Source organism: Delphinapterus leucas, chromosome X (assembly GCF_059928025.1).
Source record: "Delphinapterus leucas isolate spDelLeu-1000000601 "Yukka" chromosome X, BTC_Dleu_Yukka2, whole genome shotgun sequence".
In the NCBI taxonomy this organism is placed as follows: Eukaryota; Metazoa; Chordata; class Mammalia; order Artiodactyla; family Monodontidae; genus Delphinapterus; species Delphinapterus leucas.
In genome coordinates, this window is record NC_143150.1 from 5,408,223 (window position 1) to 5,415,807 (window position 7,585).

A 7,585-nucleotide genomic window follows, 5' to 3' on the forward strand; every position below is an offset into this window, starting at 1 on the left:
GTCGCTTCGCGGCATGTGGGATCTTCCCAGAGCAGGGCTCGAACCCGTGTCCCTTGCATTGGCAGGCGGATTCTTAACCACTGCCCCACCAGGGAAGCCCTAATGACCTAATTTTAACTTGATTACCTCTGTAAAGACCCTATTTCCAAATAAGGTCACATGCTGAGGTACTGGGGGTTAGGACTCCAACAAATCTTTTTTTTTTTTGGGGGGGTGGGGTGGGCAGACACAATTCAACCCCTAACAGAAGTCAAAGAGAACAAAAGGCATATAATACAAAGCAAAGGTCCTGTGCTCTGCCCCTCAGCACCCCATTCTCATTGTAAATGTTTCTAGTTTCAGTTCCTCCGATAGTTTGCCTCTACCTTTGTAAATACTATGCTTATGTCTATATCAACTTTTTTATGTTGTCAATTTTAGACATTATCTGCCGACTTCCTGCTATGCTAGATGAGATTATAGTTCAGTCATCCTTTCATCTTTTTGCCTATATTGTTAACTTTTGATTATGGTGATTGATCAAACATATACAAAAGTGCAGAAAACAGTATAATAAAACTCACATGCTCATCACTGAAGTTCATCAGTTATCAACTCATGACCAATTTCCTTTCATCTCTCCCTACCATTATCCCTTTTCCTCATAATATATAGATATATCACTATTTTCAGGTCTTCTATTGGCTACTTTTATATCTTTAAATAATATCCCTATACCTCTCTTTCTCTTTCCCTCAACTAGGGACAGTAACTTGATTTTCTCCTTTGTAATGATGTTAATGTGCCTCCATTTCCCCCCACTTCTCTTCCTCCCTTCCTCTTCCCAACTTTCCGTCAATTGTTGTTGCAGGTTGGATTCCCACAGAAGCAGGCTCTAAGGTGAGATTAATATGCAGGAGTTTCTTTGGGAGTTCTCTCAGGATCAACACCTGTGGAAGGGAAGGAAGGGAAGAGAAAGGAAGGGAAGGAATCAGGATTGGGTAGATGGAGAAGGTGGGCTGTAATGCCATCTCAAAAAAGGCTTCAGCCAACCCTACAGGGATTTCTGAAGCTGGGATGGTCTTTCAGAGATAATTTGGTTTTATATTATATTAATTATATTAATAGATATAATTTCCTAATATATATGAATATATAAGTTATGGTGGGGATAGCAATGGTGGTGTTCTTCCATACTTCCTTTGGTTGCTAGAGTACATCCTTAAGTAACCTCCTAAGAAAGGGTCGAACAGGAAGTAAGTTTTTGAATTCTCGCATGTCTGAAAAAGTCTTTATTCTATTCTCATACTTATTGGACAGTTTGGCTATGTATAAAACTTCACTCTGAAATTTTGTATAATTTTTTCATCTCTGCAAGCTTTTAGAATCTTTCCTTATCCTTGGTGTTCTGAACTTTCACAGAACTATGCATGAGCTTGGGTATGTGTTCATTCATTGTGCTAGGTACTCAATAAACCTTTTCAGTATGAGCTATTTTTTCTTTAGCTCTAAAGTTATTTTTCTACTATACCTTTAATTTCCTCCCCTCCGTGTTTTCTCTTCCATTTCTATAACTTAGGAAGATGTTAGTCTTCCTCATTGTCTCATATTCTGTTTGCCTATGTTATTGAGTAATAACTTAATTTGTTTTCGTATGTACTCACTCATATAATCACTAATCAGATAAAATACTAGAACATTTCCAGCATCCGTGAAGACTTCCTCATGCCCCACTCCTGTTCCATACCTTCCCCCAAAGGTAACCACTATTCTGACCTTATCACCACAGATCTGTTTTGCTGTTCTAGAACTTCCTATAAATGTCATTGCACACCATGTACTCTTTGATGTCTGGCTTCTTGCAATTAAGTTTTTTGAATTTAACTATGTTGTTGCATGTATCAGTAGTTTGTTCTTTTTACGGCTGCATTGTATTCCATTTTGTGATTATATCACAGTTTATCTATCCAAATTATTGGATACAATTGAAGGACCTTTGGGTTGCTTCCAGCTGGGGGCTATTACGAATAATACTATGAACATCCTTGTCCATGTCTTTTGGTGGCTAGAAGTCTCACATCTGTTGGGCATATGCCTTGGGGTAGAGTTGCCAGTTCTTGGGGCAGGCACATGTTTAACTTTAGCTTCGGCAAATTCTGCCACAGAGTTTTCCAAAATGGCTGTATCAGTGAATGCTCCTACAAGCAACGTGAGAGAGTTGGAATCGCTCCACATTCTTGCCAGCCCTTGGTGGTGTCCTTTGCTATATTTCTGTTCAACATTTGAAAAGTTTCTCTCGACTTGACTTTTCAATTCTTTTATTGAATGTTGAACTTTACAACCATAGTTTTAATTTCCAAGTGGTCTTTAATGTTCTGTTGGAATTTTTCCATAGCAATGTATTCTTGTTTCATATAGTCAATCGCTTCTCAAGTCTTTCTGATGATCTTAATAAAGGGTATTTTTGTTTGTCCTTTAAAAATTATTCTTTTCGGCGCCTTAGTCATCTCTTTCCTTTAGGGCCAGCTTTGCTATTTGTTTTTCTTGATATTTCTCTGTCATCTTGTATGCCACCTTCAAATGTTTGGCCTTTTTTGTTGTCCGATTACACTTAAGAACGAGGCTGACTGGCAGCTCCGAGTACATGGGCGGGAGTTATTGACTTGCAGGCTTTGTTTTAAGATGAAGAGGCAGTGTGCTGATAGTTCTGTTGGGGGTCCTCAAAAATGTCATAATATGGAGAAATTTTTTTGGTGGTGGTGGTTTCAATACTGACTCCAGTTTTCCTAGCCCTCCCCCAGACAAATTATTCAATTTCTTTAGAGAAGAACCCTTCTTTTTTCCATTCTTGTGTTAAAGACTGGCTTTGGGGCCTTCTGGGGGAGGTTAACAGCCATATAGAAACCTTCAGTTAATCTGTCTGGGTTAAGTCCCATGTCTTACTCTGCCCACTGTCATACCTGCTGTCTCAGAATTGGGAGACTGTCTAAGCTAAGTTTGTTCCCTCCTTAGCTGAAGTCCCTTTGTAGGTATTCTAGGCTGTGGCTTCATCAGTCTCCACTGTGGCAGCTTCCAGGAATCTGGGGAAGTTTTTAAGCCATTGTAGGTCCCCCTCCCTTTTTTTTTTTTTTTTTTTTTTTTTACTTTTTAAAAATGGAGATAAAATTCACATAATGTAAAATTAACCATTTTAAAGTAAATAATTCAGTGGCATTTAGAGTGTTGTACAACCACCACCCCATCTAGTTCCAAAACATTTTTATCATCCCCGAAGGAAACCGCGCACACGTTGAGCAGTTGCTCCCTATCCCCTCTCCCCCGACCCCTGGCAGCCACCAATTAGTGTTCTGTCTCTACAGATTTATCTCTTGTGACTATTTCAGATAAATGGAATCATACGATATTGTGACCCTTTGTGTCTGGATTCTTTCAATTAGCAGGATGCTTTCGAATTCATCCATGGTGTAGCAGCATCCATGGTGTAGCATGCGTCGGTACTCCATTCCTTTTATATGGCTGCGCGATATTCCATTGTATATATCTACCACGATTCATTTATCCAGTCATCTGTTGATGGACATTTCAGCTTGTTCTACTCTTGGCTATTGTGATGTGCTGCTATGAACATGCATGTACATGTATTTGTTTGGGTACCAGTTTTCAGATCTTCAAATCTTCTACCTAAGAGTAGAACCACTGAGTCAAATGGTCATTCTACGTTTAAGTTTTGAGGAACTGAAAACTGTTTTCCACAGTAACTGAATCATTTTACATTCCTAAGAGCAAAGGTATAAGGGTTCCGATTTCTCTACATCCTCACCCATGCTTGTTATTTTTAGTTTTTTGATATTAATCAGTCTAGTGGGTGTAAAGTGCTACTTCACTGTGGTTTTGATGTACAGTTCCCTAATAACAATTGAATATGAGCATCTTCTCCCATCCTATCTTGCTGTCAGGTTATATTATTTTTGTTCCTTCATGATGATTTCAAAGGGCAGAAGAGATGTGAACACAGAGATGTGCCACTTAAGCCCCCTCTCAGTGAAGGCCTTCTTGCCCCAGTGGCTGAGAGGGCAGCCCTTTAGGGCCATCTACCCCTTCAGGGCTTGCCTCAGCTGCAGAGAGCCACTTTGCCCAAGATCACAGCCCTCCAAGGGTAGCCACATTCAGTGACTTATCCAGGTGATGTACAAATACCTGGCCATCTCGGCCTAACTCGAGACAACTCTGAAGGCCTATGCTAGCTCTAGACTGCCCCGTGGGGTTGCCAAGGCCTGTAGCACCGCTCGACTGCTCTTTCTGTCCATTCTTACGCCCTTCCCACCCTTTCCACAGGTATTTCTCCTAAAGGCACTCCCTAATAAACATCCTGCACGCTTAACTCTGTTTTAGAGTCAGCTTTCTGATGAACCCAACCCATAAGAGACAATAAATGCATGTGTCTTGTTAGTCAATTTGAGCTGAACCAATTATTATTTCTTTAATATTGCAGAAATATAGTTAAGATGGGCTTGTATAAACTACTTTATATTGAAAGATCGGGACTCTGTGCTCTGGATGCCCCTATTAAATCTCACGTAGGCATTGAGCTACAAAGTGGTGCCAATCTTGAGACATCCAAGGCCTGATTTTATGATGTTTCCAGTTAAAGATTTTAGTTTTTAGTGAACTAGGTTACTCCCTTAACTGTTCAGTGAATTGGAGCCACTGTGTGAACGCAGCTGATGTTGAAGAGGGCGTTCACATTCTGGTCTGTTGGGAGGTTTAAGTACTTTTTTAAAACTCAGCTTTGAAATTTCAATTGTGGGAGTCATTAAAGTCCAGGGTATCTAGAGCAATCAGGGCTGCTTTGTGTTCCTGAAATTAGACCACGTGTCCAACAAAGTCAGTCTTCAGTGTTTGTTTTCACTTCTCCTCCAGCATGATCTCCCTCTACTTCTGCATTTCATCTTTCAAGCCTCGCCAGTTGCCCTCCAAGTTCAATCTCAGCTGTGCCTGTGGCCTCTTGGCCTTTGTTGGAACATTGAAGGCCTCCCCTCTTCCCTCAGTCTTTTTTAAAATTAATTAATCTATTAATTAATTAATTAATTTATTTATTTATGGCTGTGTTGGGTCTTCGTTGCTGCACACGGGCTTTCTCTAGTTGCGGCGAGCGGGGGCTGCTCTTTGTTGTGGTGTGCGGGCTTCTCATTGCGGTGGCTTCTCTTGTTGCGCAGTACGGACTCTAGAGCGCAGGCTCAGTAGTTGTGGCACACGGGCTTAGTTGCTCCGTGGCATGTGGGATCTTCCCGGACCAGGGACCAAACCCGTGTCCCCTGCATTGGCAGGCAGACTCTTAACCACTGCGCCACTAGGGAAGTCCCCCCTCAGTCTTTTCTTTGATGACGGCCATAGCAAGGTTGAGGACAGAGAGGCCATCTTTTCTGTCCAGAATTGTGTGGCCTTCACACACCCTGGTGGAGCTGGTGGATTGGTGTTAATCGGCAGGGTTTCTGTGGAACCATTCCAACCTGCTCTCATGGACTCTTATGGCATCAATTCTTTCATAACCATAAGAAGACTCCCTAGGAAGGGATCTGACCTTGCAGTCAATGGTCTATTCATTTTGTGAATGAACAAAGTTGTATTCACCTTGTATTGCTTCATGATAAGTTACCACAAATTTAGTAGCTTAAAACAGCACACATTTGTTAGTTCACAGTTTCTGTGGGTCAGGAGGCCAGGCACAGCTTAGCTGGATCCTCTGCTCAGGGTCTCACAAGGCTGCATTCCTTTGTGGAGTTCAGAGTCCTCTATCAGGCTCTTGTGGTTGTTGGCCAAATCCATTTCCTTGTGGTTCTAGGACTGAGTTCTCTTGGCTTCTCAATGACTGTTGGCTGGAGGCTACTCTCAGGTCCTAAAAACCGCCCACAGTTCCCTGCCATGTGGCTCTCTCTAGGGGGCAGTTACAATATGGCTTTTCCAAGACCAGCAGGAAATCTCTCTGTGCTAGCAAGATGGACCCTTATACACATCATAATGTAGTCACAGGTGTGGCATCCTGTCTCGCCTTTGCCAGATTCTATTGGCTAGAAGCGCAGGTTCCACTCACACCCAATGGGAGGGGATTATACACGGGCATGACTCATTGATGCTCACCTTAGGGGTGTGTACACCATGTCTGTCAATGGATGCTAGCTGTGCACCTTTATTCAAATTTAAGCTCCTCCAGAAAGATGCAGCTGAGACTGCGTGCTCAAATGCTCATAGGCCTCATGTCTGGTCTCTCATATCTGTCATTAGAGGCCTGGCTGTTGTCTAGACGGGCTCTCCAGCTGCTCCTTCTTGGTGTACCCCAACACCTCGGCAGCAGGTCAGGGGCTGCTTAGATCAGTGTTGGACTGGGTGAATTTGTCTTCACATCTGATTGCTTCCTCTGGAGAAACTCTCTTTTTGACAAATCAGAAGTCCACCTCTGTGATGGCGATCAGGTCGTGCTGCTGTCCCTCCTCCCCACAGGTGGTACATGCCTGGGGGGCTGCAGGCAAGGACCCGTCTGCCTCCTGATTCCTCATGCATCCTTCCCACCTCCCGCCCCAGGGCCTGGAAGGCATGGTGCTCCGGAAATGTTTGCCGACTTGAATGGAGTCCACAAGAGAACTACAGACATTTTTAGAGGTGGGAACTGTGTGTGGCTTTTGCCTCATTCCCTTCCCTGGTCAACCCTGGGGTTTACTGAATGATTTTGTGTTAATGGCTTTTTGATAATGACAAGTATGATATCATTTGCTCCTTAGTTCACAAGCTTGCAGGAGACACCCGTTGCTATGAGAAAGTATCACAGATGCCAAGGAAAGAGGAAATAAGGATGAGAGTAATTTTCTAAATAGACACTGGAGTCCTTGTTGAGGTTGGGCTCAGAGTTTCCTGAAACATTAGGGGCCATACTTTTGGGAGGGAAAAGGCAGCCACCAATACAAGGGAAGTGTCTGGATGAGGAGGGACAGCTGAGGTGCCTCCTGAGGCCTGGCAGCTTGGGCACTTGGCTGGGGCTGGCCCACCCCGAGGGACTCGTCCTATGCTCTGGTCTGGGGAGTGCAGGTGGAGGCTGGCCCTTCCCAGGGAAGGGGGCGTTGCCAGCCAGGCTGCGGTGTGAACAGCCAACCTGCTGGGACCCCAGGATACAGCAAATGAGGTGCAGCGGCAATGGCAGCAAGCCTCCTGCGATGACTGCGCTCTGGCTGCCAACCGAGGACGTTCCCTCTCACGGAAACCCCCCCTGCACCTCCACTTCCTGGCTGTGTGCCAGGTCAAGTGACTTGGCCTCTTTGAGTTTTAATTTCTGGATCTGTAAAATGGGAATGATAGTAGCATCTAGCTCACAGTGTTGGTGTGAGGAGAAAATTAGCATGTTGCCTGGGTATAGGAAACCCTCAATAACTATACTAATATTTATGTGTTCCTGTATGCAAAAAAAGATCTCCAATCTGCCTGGCATTGTGTTAGGTTATTTCACTAGGAGGTGGAAGTGAGTCAGAGACAGAGAGAGAGGATTGTGATGTCCTGCCTAACCCTCAGCCCCAGGCACCCAGTGAATGTTCTTGCCACCGGAAGAGTTATGACCCTC